The sequence below is a fragment of the Anas acuta genome, chromosome 4 (assembly GCF_963932015.1).
Source record: "Anas acuta chromosome 4, bAnaAcu1.1, whole genome shotgun sequence".
NCBI lineage: Eukaryota > Metazoa > Chordata > Aves > Anseriformes > Anatidae > Anas > Anas acuta.
The window spans coordinates 38,176,968-38,196,601 of NC_088982.1; the positions used below are offsets into that span (position 1 = coordinate 38,176,968).

A 19,634-nucleotide genomic window follows, 5' to 3' on the forward strand; every position below is an offset into this window, starting at 1 on the left:
CTTTGAAATAATTGTTTTTATTGAGCTCTGCCATTTTCTAGCACAGCATGCAAGCTGTGGCTCACAACTTGCACCTTTGACACCTCAGAGATGGATTAGCAAAAACAATACGGGGTTCCATTTGGAGACCACAGGAAACAAACAGGTGCCAAAAGCACAAGGCTGTCTCCTCACTTTTTTTTTTTTTTTTTTCATTCCTAGTGCTTGGCAAAAAGCTTCTTAGCTAGCTGCCTCTGCAGTTCAACATCTTCTGGAAGCTCCCACCTGTTTCCGTACCTGCAGATCTGTTCTCCTCTTCCTGCAAAAAGCACTATTTTGATGTTCTGACTGTTCTGGTAAGTAGCCTTACCAGAGGTACAGGCCCAAAGTGTAACTTCAAACAGAAGATAGCCCTTGAACTTGTCACCCTGAACCTGTACAGTCCAAATACTATATAACTTCATATTGTCTGACACATGTTGCATAATTGAACACAGATATTCCTGAAATCCAAAACTATGAACTTTTCTCATCTCTACAGTGATGTAAAGTTTTAGTAACATAATGATGTGGTCAGTTTCAACCTTAGTTCCAGCTTGTCAGGCACTATGGTGTTTAAGTTTTTTTTTCTTTTGGCTAAGTCTTAGATATTACTCGTTATTTACTTAGACAACACTTTGGAGGTTGAGAGAAGGTAGATTTTGTTGGGCAACTGTTGTGTAGGAGCAACAAGGCCTGGCTCTACATTCCAGTGTAATTGTGAGTATTCATTCCTAAAGTTGTCTAGAAAAGGAATAAACTGTGACTTTTAGGATGAAGTTAACATCCTTTATAGGAGGAATTCCTCAAAATCCTGATTTGTGTGTGTGTGTGTTGTTTATAACTGGTGTCTTTGTTTTGCTATGCTTTTATTCCCCGGTTTGCAAGTAGAAGCTGCTGAAAAGAGGGTGTTACTTCAGAAGCAGAGGAAAGAGCACCTTGGGAACATGAAGCAGAGGTTGGGCTGGCAAAGATTGATGTTGCTTAGTAACCTTCAACAGGGAAGCATTTAAACAAAGTTTGCATACTTTAGGGCAAAGGAATGGGTTTGATTCTTGTTTGTTTTTTTCACTGATGTTAATATTCTTGACTTAATATTTTTGCTTGGTGCTCATCTGAGGTTTTGGTCAGCAGAAGTCTGTTTAGCTTTTTTAATAAGGGTGCAAGACAGGAAAAAAATGTTTTCTCTAAAAGTCATTAAACTTTTTTTTTTTTTTATATCACTGTGAATCCATACAATTGTCTATACCCATCTCTCTCTCTCTCTCTCTCTCTTTTCTCTCTCTTTTTTTTTTTTTTTTTTACATTTGGTGGCGTCATGTATAATGCAAAGAACATGTTTATATTTTCTTGCCCTGTAAAATGCGTGAACACCTTAGATCTTCTCTTGTATGACTAGATTTGAGGTTGGCCACTTCCAGAGAATTTTATTATGATTTACGAGTCCAAAATTAATTATGATTGCGAGTCCAAAAGTAGAAACAATTGGAAGCTGGCAATTTAGAGTGTACCTATGGTGCAGTGACAGCAATTACACATTACACTTCATCATAGGCAAGCATCAAGTAGGAAAGAACCCAGTAGTTTACTCTGTTCCTGGGGTCAGTCTTACTGTCTGTGCTGAACTTCACTGCCATGATTGCCTTTATGTTGGTACTGGTAATCACAGGACAGTAACATATGTTCAGGCTCAGTCAGAAGTGATCCAACTGTTTTTTACTTGAGAACCAGAGATCAAGAGGACATTTTGCATCTAGGAATACATACATACACAACACACACACATATTATTATATTCTTGGAGGAAGAAGGAAGATCAATTATTAGAGAACCCTAATGGGGAGGAGAGTTGGTAAACTCTGTTAGGATTTGGAACTTTTCAAATCTGAAAGAAAGCAAGACTTCAAGAAAAGCCGCAGAAAAAGTGTGTATATGAATTAGCATCCTGGATTGGATTTATTATTTTAAACTGTTTTTCTTTTGACCCTGATGCTTACTTTCAAGAAAGATATGTCATTTTTAATCATCCATGTTATGGTTTCCAGAAGGAAGAAAAAAGAACTCTGAACTCAACTTGTGCTTTATGTCAGTACTGTAGTCCTGCAATTTAGAGCGATATATGTGAAAGGGAATTGTGCATATCTGTTCTAAGCTTATTAATGCAGAAGTATCTGGAAAAAAATGTGTGAAATTCTACAGGGACCCACACGCATTACCAAATTTGGAGTGAATGTAGTAGACCCTGATTTAAATAATCTAAATTAACGTGGTGTGCTGATTTGTAGTGCTTGACACTGCCATGTTTTAGCTGGCCAACAGTTATTTCCTATCCAAAGATAACATGTCTCAAAAAATATATATTTTTTATCTAACTAAAGTGGGTCATGGTATAATTTTATTTCAGTACGGTCTTATCTACATACAGACAGAGCTCTGAAAATTTTTTCATGCTGTGTTAGTACGTTTCAGTACATTTTAACAGCATCTTAATAAATGTACACCCCACAATGACTTTTCAAGAACTGTAACATTAATAATTTGTAAGCTTATAAAATAAAATCATAAAATAAAAAATAATCAAGTAGGATGTGTTTGATTCCACAACACACAATCTGAAAGTATACTGGTGTCCCATGTCACTCGGACATCAAGGCAGAAAAGCATGGGGATTTCTTTCCTCAGAAAAGTCACAAAGCAAGTGATAAGGTTTTGTAAGCTGTACACTCAGAATTTTGAAGGTATGTATATTCAGTAAGGTTTGACACAGCTGAATGAGTATGTAGCATCAGTTCAGTGGTGTGTTGATTCTCATTAGGTGCAACTATCAACTTAGCAAAGTAGTTTATGAAGAGGTTGAGGTCAGCTGAGGTCAATTACCTACACTCAGGACAGCTGATAATTGCTTCCTAGTCAGATTTCTGCTGTGAGAACTTGAGGCCAAATCAAATGCTTTTACACTTCTGGCTGGGCATCTTTTGCAGAGTATTTTATACTCCAGGCTGTGTGGACAATCCATGAGTTAAAGAAGTAAGATTGAGACTTAGTACATGAGTGAATAGTCCTGTGTCAATGATCATTTCTATTCTGAAATCATTTCAGGGATTGGTGTTAAATCAGTGCATTATTTATTTATTTATTTATTTATTTTGGTTTTGTTCAAATAGTGCAACAGTAAACACAGATTTTTAATTCCTATTTGTTTCAAATAATGAACATGGAAATGGATGAAAATGTACTTTCACCCATTTAAGGAACTATAAAGAGATGATGAATGGTGAAAAGATCAATCTTTTTGTGTCCCAGGTAATGCAGACATACATCTTGAGTTAGCTGAATCTATCTGAATCTGAGATGCTGTTGCACTAGTGTACTAGGGCAGGAAACAGCACGGGCTCAATCCACCAAACTCTCATAACATATCCAGGCTCAGGTGGCAAATATGATGGGCTATGTAAGAAGAAGGAGCTACTCAGTAGTTTGCTACTCAGAAATTGTATTGGGGCTTTTCCTTACTTTTGTGATTCTACAGTCAGGTGCAGACCAAAGTATGAGGAGCAACCACAGTTTAACACCATCAATTCCATGAACACATCAGGTTGGAGACTGAGAGGCAGGGCGTAAACTGCATGCTGATGGAAGACAGCCATAAACATCATTTATATGAAGCCCCATGATTTCATATAATTGATGTTTATAGCTTTTTTCTTTATTATCATCTCTTTTTTGAAGAAGCTCAGCCTCAGACTGGATCTTGTTGCTTGCCACTAGGAGGTGGCTCTGCAGATGAGAAATGGGAATTTGTCTTATGGAAACAAATCACAGAGATTGTCACCCAAGTGACATCATGACCTATAAATGACATCATGCATTTGTCTAGACAGTTCTGTAACATCCATCTTTGAGTGTGAATGTGGTTCCTGTTTGTTTGTGTTTTTTGTTTTGTTTTGTTTTCTACAACTTCTGGTAATTATATTTGCTCTTGGGTTCGTAGATAATAAGTAGATTATTTTAAAAAGTAGGAAATTATAACAGGTGAACTATTAAAAACAGGTTCTTTGAAAACTTAAGCCACGAAAGTCCCTTCACACTGTGCACTGTACTGATACAGAAATAAAGCAGGTCCCTAAAGGGGTTGTAACTCAAAATAAATATTCTAGAGCATTTATTATCTAACAGACAGTCCGACCTAAATGTCCCCTGTAAATACTGGTGGGCTATGTACAATGAAGCAATTAATTTTCATGCACGGACTGCTTCATAAGAAAGGTATTGAGGTCTCAATGAGGCAGCCCACCTAAATCTAAAAAATAAAATAAAATAAAATGTAAAATAATTAAAGGTAATGTATCTGCTGAACTGAGAGATGTAAAAGTACATGTGGCAATATCTTTCATTTATACTCCAGCCTCTTCAAATTGCCTCATGCCAGTATACCTACTTCAGTTACATAACCCTGCTAGTTTTGTTATGAATTCGGAAATATGCATTTTACATCACGTATCTCCAAATGTCTCAGGTAACACGCAAAAGGGAAGTAAAACACCTTAAAAGCTACACAGATCATTTAAGAAATGTGTCATGGTCTTCTCTACTCTTTCTAAAGCAGAAAATATGAACAGATGCTGCTGCTGTGCTCATCCAGAGGGACTAAAGAATGACTAGGGAAAATCCAGCAGAGAAAACCCCAACGAAGGCAGAAAATAAAGTTTAACTGTGCCATGTGAGATTGGATGGTGTTGTCACTGACTAGTAAAAACAGACAGAGGTGTCAGCACTGCTTATCTTCAGTCTGACAAGCTCTTGCAGGTGTACAAAAATGCCTAAATTTGGACTGGTAATTTGACTTGCAGTGGTAACTCATACACCATTTGGGCCAAGCAGATATAATGATGTAGACCAACATCTTGCATCTGTAATTCTGGAATAACATCCTTGGTTGTAGTGACATTATCCTAGAATTGCCCTTTGTAAATAAACATGATTTTTCTTGCAGATACAGATGATGATGATGATTCTCTTTCCTCTCTTTCTCTTTTCAAAATAAATAAATCAAATAGCCTTAAAAAACAAGTACTCATATGAAATTTGTATAGATGTAATCAGTTTTAAAACGTGTATTAAAGAATGAATTTGGAGAAAGAAGTATGTAAGAGAAAGTTGTTCAACTTTTAGTTGCTGGAAGCTACAAATTCCACTGTGGACAAATTCAGCCTGCAAATAAAGTTGATATTTTCTTACAGAGACAGGAATTAAATATTGAAACAAACTATGTAGAATGTGTGGCAGACTCCTTTTTGGCTAAACTTAGTCTGGAGATTGTTGTTACTAGTGGTACTGTAAATCATTCAAAAGCTGTGGTTTTAAGGTAAGGATCAGCTGGCAAAAATTTTTATTTTATTTTATTTTATTTTATTTTGCATAGAAAGATAAACCTATGTGTCTGTTTGGGTGGATGGGTTTACAAGTGTTTCAAATGGTGGTTTAGTCAGTTTTGTAGATACCATTTTGCTTATAAGGAAATAGATGGCTTTACAATGTTTCCTGAAGGCATTTAGTTTTAGATCTGACACGTTGCCATAGACATTTTGATCTATACCCACATGACGCTTGTTGAGACTTCTGTGTCCAAAATTCAACACGCAGGATTAACCTGCAGATCAGCTGTGGGAATAAATATTTTGTAGAATTGTACAATAAACTATATATGTATTGCTTTTCCAATTTGTGTGGAGGTTTGTGTGTTAGAGTTTAGTTAATGGGTGTATACATCTGTTACCACTGTATTTACACAATAACAGAATAAGTTGTATATTAGAATTTCAAAAGTGAAAACCAGAGGAGAGAAAGTCTACACTTGATCTATGTCTTTGAGTTTGATAAATTAATTGCTGTCAATAGAAACATGCTTTAGAGAGGTCTGGATTTCCAGATGAAGTTCCATGTTTTTCTTTACTTGTAGTTAGCAGAGAAGTGTAGAACTTGAGCCCTGTGTGAACAAGGTAGATACTTGACCCTATGATACATATATATACACCTCTTTCCCTTTTTTTCTTTAGGGAGATGATGTTCTGATAGCCAGCAAAATTATTATTCTAAGATGGTAAGGTATTACATGCCATCGTTGGCATCTGCCTAATGATGTTTTCAATGATGTTCTCAAAAGTGAAGGTGGACAGAGGCAAACGATAAACTGCCTGTTTCATAGTAGGTAGGTGCTGCTGATTAAGGTAAGGTCTAAAATGGTGACATTCTTCCAGTTATTTTAATCTAGTTCAAAAAGGGATGAAGCTGGTCTTGTGTCTATTTTATAACTCTTTCTCTGGATACAATCTGTTTGAGCTGGCTAAACTCTGAAGAGCACATGTTAATAAATAAATTAATTAATTAATAATTAAAGTGGCTGACTGGTTTTGGCCTTGCTGCCTCATGTGTAGTTCCACCGAAGTGATGATTTACAATTCTTATGGGCTGTGAATGTTTTGTTCTTGGGGCTCTTCAGGTGAGGCGACATATGGTAAACAATTTCTAATGCAGTGGCTATGATTATTTTTTGAGAACATGAATGTAAATATTATGTCAAACTGGTATTACATGGACAATGACAAATTTTAAAATCAGACATTGTTTCAGGATAAATGTTGCAAAGGTTTTTATTGTTCATATTGTTCATATTGTTCAGCTGATGCTACTTTACCAGCATTAGGATTATTACTGCGTTGAAGTAAAAATAAGCGATATATAATGTAGTTCCCTTCAAGTTTTGATCATCTGGTTATTTATACTGACAAATTACAACAGATGATATGACTGTTTCTACTTCCATGTGTATCTTTGAAAGTCAGGCATCTGCCAAAGACAGAGCTACCATAATATGGATCTGGTACATATGGAAGGAAGGAAGGCAGGCAAATAGTGACTGAATGTCTGTCTGTAGTGTTGCAGTTAGCCCAGTATCACCCAGAAGAAAAGAAAATTAGATATAGTTACATCATTTGTGACTACAATATGATTGGAAGTGGTAATCAGTTTAGCTAATGCAATGAGGTTTTTAAATCAAAATATTGATAAGTATACTCTCCCTTTTTAAAAGAGAAAAGTAAACAATTAAGAAAAGGGCTGTGGTGTTAAATTTGAGGGATTAGAATGGGTTTCCACGAATTCAACACTTAGACTTGCCAAAGCTTTCTGTGGAAACTGTGGAAATTATTTACTTGGTAGTCTTTGTTTCCTTTGCATGGAATCATAGAATCGTAGAATGGTTTGCATTGGGTTAAGGGATATTAAAGATCATTTAGTTCCACCCCCCTGCCATGTGCAGGGACACCATCTACTAGACCAGGTTGCTGAAAGCCCCATCCAATCTGGGCATACTTCCATCTTCTGCATTTAGAAATTTTGGAATTAAGTAAAGAAATGGAAGAATGTCTCAGTCTGCAGCTTAGGCAGTCTGCCACCCTTGTTTCCTGGTCTTTGGAAGTTAACAGCCTTGGCCTTCCTTGCCAGTGTTTAGGCTCCATTTTGATGACACTTTGTGCATGTTAAAAACATACTTCTGGGAGATAGAAAATGTTAGATAGAGAGAGATTTATGTGAGGTTCTGTTATCATAGAACTAACTATACACACATTAACTGTTAAAAAAAAAAAAAAAAAAAAAAAAAAAACACACTCAGCTCCATGTAAAGAATTTATGGTGAGCGATATTCTCAGTGATTAAGAGATTCCCAATGCCTAACTTCAGTTACAATAGCTTAATCTCCCTTAGATGTTTTTATAGAAGAGACAGAAGGAGGTGGAGAGAGAGAGAGACTACAGATCTGAATTCAACTTTAAACATTTGAAATCACTATTAGGAAAAAAGTTCCTAATTCTTTACATTGATTATAAAGGTTAAAATGGGGGTGTCATCTTCATTCAGCTAATGACAGCTTTTTTTAGTAACCCTCCTATGTGTCACTGTTCACATACACTCCACTGTACTCATATCACAAATTAAAACACACTTAGAACTTATTCTGTTTTGACTAAGATGAAATGAATAAACAACATATAATACCCATCATATAAATTCTAACTATCTTGTTATGAAAGTAAAGACTGTTCTTGGTTTCTTTGACAGTTTTATTTGTGCTGAAGATGCTGCCTTAGGACATGATTACAGATTTCCATTCCACTCTCTAGTTTTATGAATTAAACAAAACAGCAGAAACAAAACAAATAAAAAACCTCGATAGACTGATAAGGTGAGTGTGTAGAACTTTAAATCACTAAGGACAGTAACTCTTTAAACTTACTGTGCACAATCTGTTATATTTACATTTAAAGTGATTTTTTTTTAACTCCCCAATTCTTTTCTGTAATGCACATTTACCACAATGTAGTTAAAAAAAAATAAAAAAAAAAAAAAAAACAAGTTTTATTTCATAGTATTTGTTGGAAACCTCTTAACCGATATTGAAAGTACAGATTCCATTCCTTCTAGAATGGCTGCCTGTTCATTAAATCTAAATCACTAGGCAGACACCTCAAACAACTTTATTCTCCAATTAGAAGTGGTGAAAGATTTCTGGGATGGAGCACTTGCTACATTTGGAAGCCAGATCTACTGCAGATAGTAGTAGCATTGCAGCTAGAAAGCTGTCTTAAATGGACCTTTTACAATACCTGTAACATAGAAATTGAATAATGAATAATAAAGTATAATATGTTATATATTTCTTGGTATTTCCTAATAGAGCATGTGCATTAACCATTTAAGTATTGTCCTCCTTTGAAGAGATGTTCTGCAACTTTTAAAATGAAAGAGGTATAATTTTAAAGATTCAAATGAAGGAGAGCCTAGATATAATGCAGTCATTGTTTTAAAAGTATCTTCCCTGTAACCACCAAACCGGGAGAGTTTTCCATTTTATACTGGACAAGAAAGGAAGTGAACGTCATTTAGATGTGTGATTTTTTTTTGTTTGGTTTATTTATTTTCATAGTGTCAGTAATAAAATGTGGAAATACGTATTTGCATAATTATGTGATTACTTGTATTACATTTTAGAAAGTGTTAATCAGATTTTTTTTATGTTTAAAAAGAACTGTGAAAGATCATGAATTTAGACTAGCCAAGGATATTGCTAATCTTTTGGGTTTGTTGTGGGCTTTGTCACAAAGCCATCTGTATTGTCAAATGGTTTCTTAGTACAGACCTTGTTTTCAAAGGTGGTATTCAAAATCTTTGTGACTGTCATATCATTTAACTATGCAATCAAAAAAAAAAAAGTGAAATATCTGCAGTGTGAAAAATCATAAATGCAGTGCAGAAATCATATGAAGTAATTGGTAGCGATGTCTTTGGAACTTGGTTTTCATGTTATGATAATGTAGTTCAGTTTCGTTGGTTTTGTGATTTTAAACAGAACTTGAAATCTGAAAATGCTGAAAATATTTTTCTTTTTAAATCTTTTTTTTTTTCTTGTGGTTTATCTTGTATCACTGGTGATGCACTACATTGCTGTCAATAGTGACAGTTGCAGTTACCTGTTGGAGGGCTGTTCTGAAAATAATATCAAGCTGATTTTTTTAACTACAAACCCCAAAACTTTTCTTACATGCATATTATCCTTACTTATTCAAAAATGTTGGTCTTAATTTTCATTGTCTTATTATAGAGGCATCTATCTAGATGTAGATGAAAGATGGTATTTTCAAGTGTTAGGTTTACTTTCAGATCCAGTGAATATAAAATCTTAGCATTTAGAGAAGCTTTATGTTTGAAGTAGTGTAAAACAAGATGCTGAGCTGTACCAGATTGTTTTTCATCTGCCTTTGTGACAAGCTGTGGAAAACCTTGATTTCTTATTCTTTAAACTAAAAGTAGTAAATCAGTCGCACAAAATTTATAAGTGGGTTCAGGCTTACTCATAAAAGTTAGCAATATAACTTTTACTGGATACTAAAAATCATGGACCTGATAGTCATGCATTTTATGACATGATAATTTCCCCTTTCCCTCCCAAACTATCTTGTTGTGCACAACCAGTGATAAATATTCTCTCATCCTTTACTGTAAAATAAAACCATATTACCATCTTTTCCTTTGATTTTTTTTCTCTGCCCACTAGTCCTAACTACCTTTTTTCTTAGGTATTTCCCAATTTATTGGGGAAATTATATATAGTGTGTGTATATATATATATATATATATATATATTTTTTTTTTTTTTAATTGAGAGCATGAGAAAATGTTTTTTGACATATTGTCTCTGTTACAACAGAGACTATCTAATTAAACTTCTGATCATATCTTATTTCAGATTAATTTGAAACTTCAAAAAATGGTTAAATCAAGTCATGCTTTATTGCTAAGAATACAAAAATAGTCCATCTCTATGAGTTCTTAGAAACCTGTGAGAGTACTGTGCTGCCTAGGTAAGCAAATATTATATGATTAATAAAATCTTTACTTTCCAAATATTTTTGACGATGTTTGCCATCAAATGTTCTTTAAAAAATCCCTTAAACTTCCAAAGAACTAAGAATAAAGATAATTATATTGATTATTCCAAGCAACTGCTTGGAATAAGAAAAAAAAATGGGATGAGATTAAAAAAGAAAAAAAAATGATGAGTTACTGTGAGGTTTACTTCTGGGCATGCAGTAACATGATCTGAGACTTGAGCTGTGTATGGAAAAGGCAAATACCTGAAAACCTACAGATGAGGCTTTGCAGGCTGTGCTTAAGATTCTAAACATAAAATGTTGTTTCAGTGTGAATAGTGATGGGGCAGTACAATAAAAATAATGAAATTCAAAATTGATAAATACAAAGTAATGTTCTTGTGGAAAAGTAGCTTTAAGTTTGTAAACAGGGGTAAGCTCTAAATTATCTATTCATATCAAAGATGAAATGGCAGTTTGACAGTTCTGTGAAACCTTCAGTTCAAAAGCAAACAGAATTTTAAGAATATTAGATGAGGAATCGATACTGAAAGAGAAATCATCCAATATTTCCCATATATTTGCCCATGTGACAGCAGCACTTTGGTCATTGGTCATTGTTCCTACATTGCTCCTACATTTTGAAAACGGAAGCTTGAAAGTATATAGAAAGAATTATAAGGATTGTCAAATTATGTGGTTGCTTTCATATAAGGAGAGTTTACTTGGACTGTAACTTTTCAACCTAGGAAAAAAGAAAGTAGGGTAGGATGTGATATATGTTTCTAAAGCATGTTTGTTTAAAAATAAATAAATTTAAGTGATCACAATCCAAGTAGTACTATATCAAATGAAACAAACAACAGTTTTGAAACAAACAACATGCTTTTAAAACAGCCAATATGCTTAAAACAAACAAGTACTTCTCACAGCAGTGGAATTAAATTGCACAATGTATTTTGAAAGCCAAAATTCACTGAGGAAAACATTATCACCATGTATGATATGCAAGAGAAATGCTGCCACGCAGGGTTTTGAAAGGTGGGAAGGTTTTCTGAAAGTAGTGTGATAGGTATTTTTTTCTTTCTTTATAGCCTCTTTAGGCATCCATGCTGGCAAGTCAGAGACAGGATGCAAGTCCATACGTGCCTTTGTTCTAACTGTTTTACTGTTTGCATGTGATAAAATGTAAATTTTATATATATATATATTTGCCATTATACTTTGAAAGGCTCTCACAAGAATAATAAATGATGAACCTTGACATCAAATATGATTAATCACTAAGAAAATAAGTGAATGGTAAATATATCATATGAATCCTAATATTTCTAATTTTCTACGCTTTCTCAACATTCTTTCTTTTGAGAAAGAGATTTCTTAAAGTTTTTTGAGAAAGTGTAGCGTGCTACACTCTACACTGACAACTGTCCAGACTCTTTTTCTTTAGTATATAATGTATTGAATAGTATGTGTTTCTGAATATAAATACATGTTGCTATTACTGCTATATGAAGTAAGCTTGGTATTACATGGCTTTAGTACTAACTTCCCAAACAAATATTTAGGTAATTAGAACTGAGAATACTGTCATTCCTAATACCTTTGACTTTTCTTGTGCACTTTATTCCATGTTCCTACCACAATTGTCTGTAATATGATTTCAGAAGAGACACAAAACTGAGAGCTCTTTTCAGCTAATAGAGATGAGCAATGCTGCTTTCAGGAAACCAGATAACTGGAGAACAGATGTGAAATAGCTTCATTGACCATCTCTTACCCAGTTTTGGCAGATGATTGATTTTTATTTTTTTTTCTTCTTCTATTTCACTTTAACTTTCATTGACTTTTATTTATTTATTTTTCTAAAGATTACTGACTTGTGTCTTAATACTTCATTATGCTGTAGTCTCAAAAATCAAAGCAGTCAATGACTGCTGGAAGTGTCAATGTCAAGAGCTGCTTAAAAACTACTTTAAAAAATGGCAAAATAAAATCCACAGAGATAAATATAAGTCATTTTTGCTGTAAAACGTTTCCTAAGCTTTCCTTTATTTACTATGTAATTATTTTGATTACGTTGTGTTAAAATTTTTGAACTACAAATTTTTGAATCTTGCATGACAAAATAGGTTTATTTTCAATAGTCAGATCTCATTAAGATGTTTCTTTGGACTGAGCATCTGAATCAAAATTTAATAATTTTTTTTCATTAGGTGAAAATGTTACTTCTTGTTTCTTAGAGAGGAAGCACATTTGATAGTAAGTGTTAATAGGCAGGAAATAGGTCTTAGATTTTGTAGTTATACTGCATTTCTTTGTATGAAAAGGTTATGGAGTTCAGAGATGTTGCCTGCCAAAAGTTCTGGAGTTGGTATTCTTTAGTTGTCCTTTACTTTGATTGACATATGTTGGAAAGCCTATAAATAAATAATTGAGGTTCTTTGCAAGGTTCATTTACTGTTAAGACCAATATGTGCCTTGCCAGAATGTTTGAGAGGTAGGTTGCTTTCACTCCCAGTTATTCCAAGCTATTTAAATACATCAATAGGAACTTTCTCTTCACTGCTGTCCTCAAGTGTAGCTGTTCTATTCTGCTTCTTAAAGAATAATAAACAATGGGAAGGGTGTCTTTTATGTAAAATACTTCAACTATTCTTGATGCATTATTTATTTAGGCTAATCTTTCTAAATCAAAATATTGAAGCATTTAGAGTTGCACTCTAAAATTTGTATCAGCTGCTACCTTTGCTTAATATTTGTAGTGTAAGATGATTATGAACACAGAGATTGCTGATGAGGCAAAATTTGAGGCTCTTATCCTTTAAGATGCTTGAATTGCTTACAAACCATGTTTTTGAATGCTACTAAGGGTCACACTTAGAAAGCTGTAAACGTGATTTACACAGAAATGAGCAATCATGTTAATTCATTGATTTAAAACTTGCTCAGCAAAAGATACAGTTCTCAGTACAAAGATGAAACAGGAAAAATATACGCAATAGCACTAATTGCCATCAGCTTCTTAACCCTTTCAGTGCAATAACTAACAGAAGTGCACTCTCAGTTTTTAATGAATTTCATTATCCAGGCATCCTGGTCAAAGGAATGCAAGGAGGTATTGTCTTTTTGGTTAACAGGAGCTGGTACTTTTGCCTTCATACCCTATTAATAGTGGGTTTTGTGTCACCTTTTGCCATTCATTGTCAGTCAGATCTTTTTGTAACTTGAAAGCCTACATATCACTTAATAGATCTACAGAGCTGAGACAAATGTATGAATTTATACAATGTGTTGTTTTTACTTTTTATTTCATTATTTTACCCTTAATGTTCCCAGGATGCAGTGAGAAATGTGACACAGACACAAGCCACTTATCTACAATAACTCTTATTTTCTCATTAAATTCTTCACACTGGCCACACATTTTTCATTTATTCTTAAACCAGTTTGCCTCAGTATATCTATATCTTACCTATTACTGAAGCAGAAGCTGAAATGAGTTTTGGATCAGGCCTAGTTCTTTTAGGACTATAAAAGGATACATATTGGTTTAAGAGGAAATGACATCAATTCTGGCTGTTTACTTCACTGGGCTTACATGTGTTTACCTGTTAAAGCCAGTGCAGGGACTTAGTGCAGGGTTTCTTCCATCTTCCATCACCACTCCTTAAGCAAGGAGTAGCAAGTTATCCTGGCTGAAGCAGTGAAATAGCTGAAGGGCAGGAACATGACTCCATCCAATCCTCAGCCATCAGCTTTGCCTGGAGGTGACAAGGAATAGAAGAGATTCTGAAAACCCAACAGTTACTAGCATGCATTTTGGGACAACCATGAGAACAAGGTGTACCTTGTTCTCTGTTCTCTTCTTGTAATCCTGACTGCTTTAATTTACTAAAAGTAGCAGTTCAGCTGCTGTAGGTAGAATAGAGTTGACAGAATAGAGTTATAGCTCTTTACATACGTGCATACATACATGTATTTAAATAAACCATTAATATTCTCTGTTGTAGGACTTCTTCCCATTATCTCTCCTTATCTCTCCTTATCTTTTTATATTGTAAAATCTATGCTTTAATAAACTGCTAAGAGAAATTCTACAATGTCTCATGGACAAAGGAATAATTATTCATAGGCATAAATCCATTTCTTAGCTACTAAAACTGGATAGCTCCTACCTGTTAGTTCCTTCATTGCTACATGTTCTTTCTTTGTTTAAATATTGTTCCCTTCAGATGAACTCTTTGATTGTAAGTATGTAGAATGTGCCAAAGCTGTTAAAATACATATCCTCTGGCATATGGATTTTCCAAGAATAATGAATTTTGAAGAAAGAAAACACCAAGAATGGAAAAAAAAAAAAAAAGTGAAAAATTACATTAGATATATCTAACCCATGTGTTCTCAATTTATGCCCTCAATTAGTCAGCTTTATTTTATGGTAGTAAATGATTTGCTGTCATACAATCTTGTCAATGTAACCTTAGCTGAGCAAGCATCTGAATGGAGCAGAAAGACAGGTAATCCATTGCAGCCCCGTTCAGCCCCTCACATTAGGAATTTATGTTCCCAGAGCACACGTAAGACCAGGTAAGTGTGATGATTGGACTGTGTTTTCCTGCAACTTGTCTGTCTTTTGGAGGCACAATGTAGTTATTTTGATTGTTAAATTTTCTTCTTATTATTATTATTATTATGTCAAGTTTTAAGACTTACATCTGATTCAGAAATGACCTGTTTATTTATATATATATATATATTTGGCATTTTTGACGGCATTTTAAGAGTGTGAGCTACTCCTGTAGATTACAAAATATACCATTCTCTTCTCTAACATCTGCTATTTTATAAAGCGCATGGTGTCACCCTGTAATGTAGTAAGCTGAGAAAGTTTATCAGTGAACTCTGAACCATCATTGTTAACATTCTCCATGAGCAAAAGAGCAGCTTTGATAAGTGCCTGTGCTCATTTGACTTTGCACACCAGCGTTCTTCAAACTGAAAACTAATTTGACTAGTCTGTGTGTTTCTGATAAACACAGCAAATTCTAACATGGTAATATGTCATTGGCAAATATTCTGTAGCTGAAAACAAACAATTGAACAAACAAAAACAATCCCACCAGCTCCCCTCCTTTACCCTAAAGTTTCTCTATGACAGGAACAGAAAAGATGAGTTAGTAATTCTTCTGGCCGTCTTCTCAAGATACAAAATAATAAATTCAGACATTTAGTGATGAGCACATAGTTTGTGAGATGCATCACTTCAAAAAACGTAAACAAAATAAAAAACTGTAGTCACTTATTTTTCCCGTGACTAATGATTATTTATATTAGTATAAATACAAATCTTAGTATTAAGAATAGAATTTGGTTATTACTCATGTACTACTGTGGAGTTGTCTGCTCCTACTGACACATTTAAACATGACAAAGGAATGCCATACATTCACTTGGAAGAGATACTGCAACCTAGAAATCCTCTTCAATCCTTCATATGCTCAGCCTGCTGACCTGGCAATCTTTAATGAATATTATGAATGTCACTACCTTTTCCCCAGTGCCAATATATTCTCTTATGGTTCTTCCCAGTGTTTTTACTTAAGCACTGTAATTCTGTGTTCTTTCTTGTGCTTTGACTCTTTCTACAGGCTGTGGTGAGCAGCCCTAATATTTTTTTATCAGTTATATGACAAAAAGGTCATACAGAAGAACTATTGATGTTTTTGTGGAGTTGCTTAGAAGGAAAGTACTACATTAAATCCATGTTCAGCATCAAGAATCTTTTAAATTTTGGCATAAATTACTTCTTTATTAGTAACATAATCAGGGTGCCATAATTTTTAGTATGTATTTTATCACTGTATTATCTGCTTCAAGCATAGAGTTATATTTGGTACTCTATAATTAGGGTCCTGTGTAATACCTTACAAGAAAAAGATGCATAATCAGGTGTTAGCTGAAGCATATGCTCTAGTAAATATATCAGATAAACTGTCTGTTAACATTTTGGAAAACTTCAAGTAATTGGTCCCCTTCTATAAAATATAAATTATATATATATATAAGTATATATATATACACACAGATATATTTAAAATAGCTATGTATTGCATAAAATCTTCAATTTAAATAAAAGAAAGATTCTTAACTTTTTTTTTTTTTGACTATGTATGTGTCTGAATAGAAAAACAAAGTGATAAAAAATCAGTTATTGAACACTTATTAAAAGTTCTGAATAGGTGTATTATTGTCTACAGTTATTTTAATCATTATTTTAAGTTGAACTGTGATGAAATGAAAGTGAGTGAGAATTCAGTTTGGTCTGCTACTATAGATCCAAGAAATTCTATTACTAGTCCCTATTCATTTTAAAAAGTAAGGGGGGAATAAAGCTGATTTAGAACTCTCAGATTTGAGCTACAAGAAAAATAAATAAATAAATAAATAAAATTGAATGTACAATAGATTAGGTTTGTTATTCCTGATATGTTATTGCAGAAGGTTGTAAGTAAATGAATAAATAATATATTGTCAGAGTCTTTGACTACCATTGAAAAGATGTCAGAGATTCACATTAGAATTATTCCTTATAAATCACAATAGAGGAACACAACTATATGTTTTCATGCATATACCTCTGATGAAAGTCAGAGTAGACATTGGTGCTGACATTTTCTCACATTATAAGACAGTTTTTTTCATTTCATAATCCTGAGGGGGTACAAAAAATGTCCCCTAAAAAAAGTCCAGAACAGTTGTAATATATCAAAGGTGTTCATTTCTCAGCTCAGTTTTTCAGATAATTTAATGCCTTTGGAAATCACATGGAAGTTTTGACTGAGATGTGGCATTAAACTGCATTTTAAGTGCCAGCAGAAGTTGCAGCAACATCATTACCTGAAGTGAAGAACAAGGAGAGCATTCTACTGAGAGCAGCATTATAGTACCTATAGGAAGGAAATAATTCATGAGTGCTCTTCATGAAATTAGCTTTATACCTCAGTTCTAGAATAAAAGATAAAATTTTGTACAGAATCTGTCCTAAATCAGTAGAAAGCTGCCCTCCTAAATTTCAATAACTGTCTAGGGTAATCTTCAACAGCTTGGTGCTGTCAGAGTTTGTACTAATAGTTATAATGTGGAATCCTCTAACCCAGAGCTTATTGCTACTTATCTAACATGGGTTTAAAATGAGGTGACATAGTAATGAGTTGAAACAAATTACTTTTATAACTTTCACACTGCTTCTAGGCTGAGGCAAGCAATCAAAGGAAAGCTATTGTCTGCTTTTTGGAGATAATTGTAACGTGTTCCATTTGATTGAATATGGCTGTTTGTTAAAATATTACAAGAAAATATGTAAGTGGTTTTCATTCTTTTCCACCTCCCCTTACTCTGTTTGGTTAGACAAAATTACTTACCTGACTTTACCAAATAATGGTTATTATTTTGCTGATGGAAAAAAAAAAAAAAAGACCTCTCTCTGTTTCATGAGTGCTTGCTATTATAATGCAGCCTAAATATTAGAATAATTTTCAGCTGTGTGTGTGCTAATGCCAATTGGTGTGGCTTTAGTTATGGCACATCATGTCATAATATAAGAGTATACTTGCAGACACTTTGTACTTACTGACACAACAAAGCACTGCCATAAACAGTTTTGACTATGCACTTGGTTCCTCTCTCATTTAAATTACTGGGAAAATGAGATTGAAATGGTATATTCAGCATGATCTAAAAGCAGATACTATACATGACAAACCCTTTATACTGTCATTTTTGCAGAAAGAATTTGACAGACAAGCAGGTTTTACATACATGTATGCAGGAATCTCTAAAAGAAGCACAAGATACTCTTTCAAATTTGTGGACATGTAAAATTTACTGTTTGTGCCAGACTTGTGAATAATCTTCACAGAATGATTTATTCCACATACTTAGCTGCTTTTCTTCTTATGGAACAGACTGTAGTTCCCCCCTAAACTATTATTATTTAGTGTTTCTTTTTCTCTGAATTTTGTTTTAGCTAGTATGAGTCAATCCCATCCAGCATACTGGATCACTTCAATGATTGTTCACTTCAGGTTAATTTCCCTATTTTGTGCCTGGAAATCAGCTACACAACTTGAATATAAACATTTATAGCATAGCAATGAATTGGACCCCTCTCCTCAGAGCACATGGAGCAATGCAACATCTCATACAGTTGCAGACCTCCTTTTGTCACTCTTTCTGAATGCATTATAGAAGAGAACTTGCACTTCTAAGTGTGCCTGAAGTTGGGAACTGTAACAAGGCCTTTTGTGGCTCTGAAGTACAGAGCTTTATGGAAGGTTTGGATAGCAGATTTGGCAGTAGGCCTTGGGCTTTACCAGAATGTGGTAAAATTAAAAACAAAATTGTGTACTCCTGTGCCCCATGTATACTTTTCTCAGTAAATTCAGGGTTGCAGGTGAATACATGCAAATTCCAGATCTTTTTCTATTTCTCACAAGGTGATGTATTCAAACCTTGCATTCATTGCCCCACAATAATGGATATTCATTCAACACTGAAGTCTTAGCTTTATCTGTGTTATTTATTTAGTCTGTTTATTTACATATTTAATCATTTGCATAACCTTTTCCATCCTCAGTAAAGATGTAAGATAGTGCTTCCGAGCAGGCAGGAGTCTGTCAGCTTACAGTTAGATTTTACTTTGGTGTCTATGGACTGGTATTCCTATTAATATAATAAACATCTCAGTAACCTATAGTGATAACCTAGATAGGTATATATGATATTAAATTATAGATTTTGCTGTTTGAAAATTAACATTTTGAATGTTAATTACATGGGTAATTCTAAAATAATTCGGTAAGTCCTAACCCTCTAGAAGGTAGCATCTTCCTGTCTGTTGCTGAAACTATATCAACTCAGTATTTTGTGATAAGATTTCCCACTTTTGGGGGGATGTGGAAGGGATTTTCATATTTGAATTCCAAACTACAGTGTTCTCACATATTTTGAAACTACTTCTCCAATGGAGACTGTGAAATGTAGTCACATTTAAGGCCTTCTTTTAAAAGTGGGATTCCTAAAATTCCTTGTACAAAACCTCTATTCAACCACACAGAAGAAGATTTTTTTGCTGTCTGATGTCTATTGCTTGTTGTTAGAAAATTTTGTTTCCAATGTGTCCTTCCC

The 19,634-nt window shown here is 34.0% G+C and overlaps 1 long non-coding RNA gene across 2 annotated transcripts in view; it reads left to right on the plus strand.

Annotated features, from left to right (window-relative positions):
• Positions 1 to 205: 205 nt before the first annotated feature.
• The window catches only part of LOC137855982 (uncharacterized), a 37,157-nt gene continuing 17,728 nt past the window's right edge, over positions 206 to 19,634 (plus strand). For both annotated transcript variants that reach the window (XR_011096113.1, XR_011096114.1), the window contains exon 1: positions 206 to 335. This is a non-coding gene — a long non-coding RNA (uncharacterized lncRNA). The remainder of the gene's footprint in view (positions 336 to 19,634) is intronic.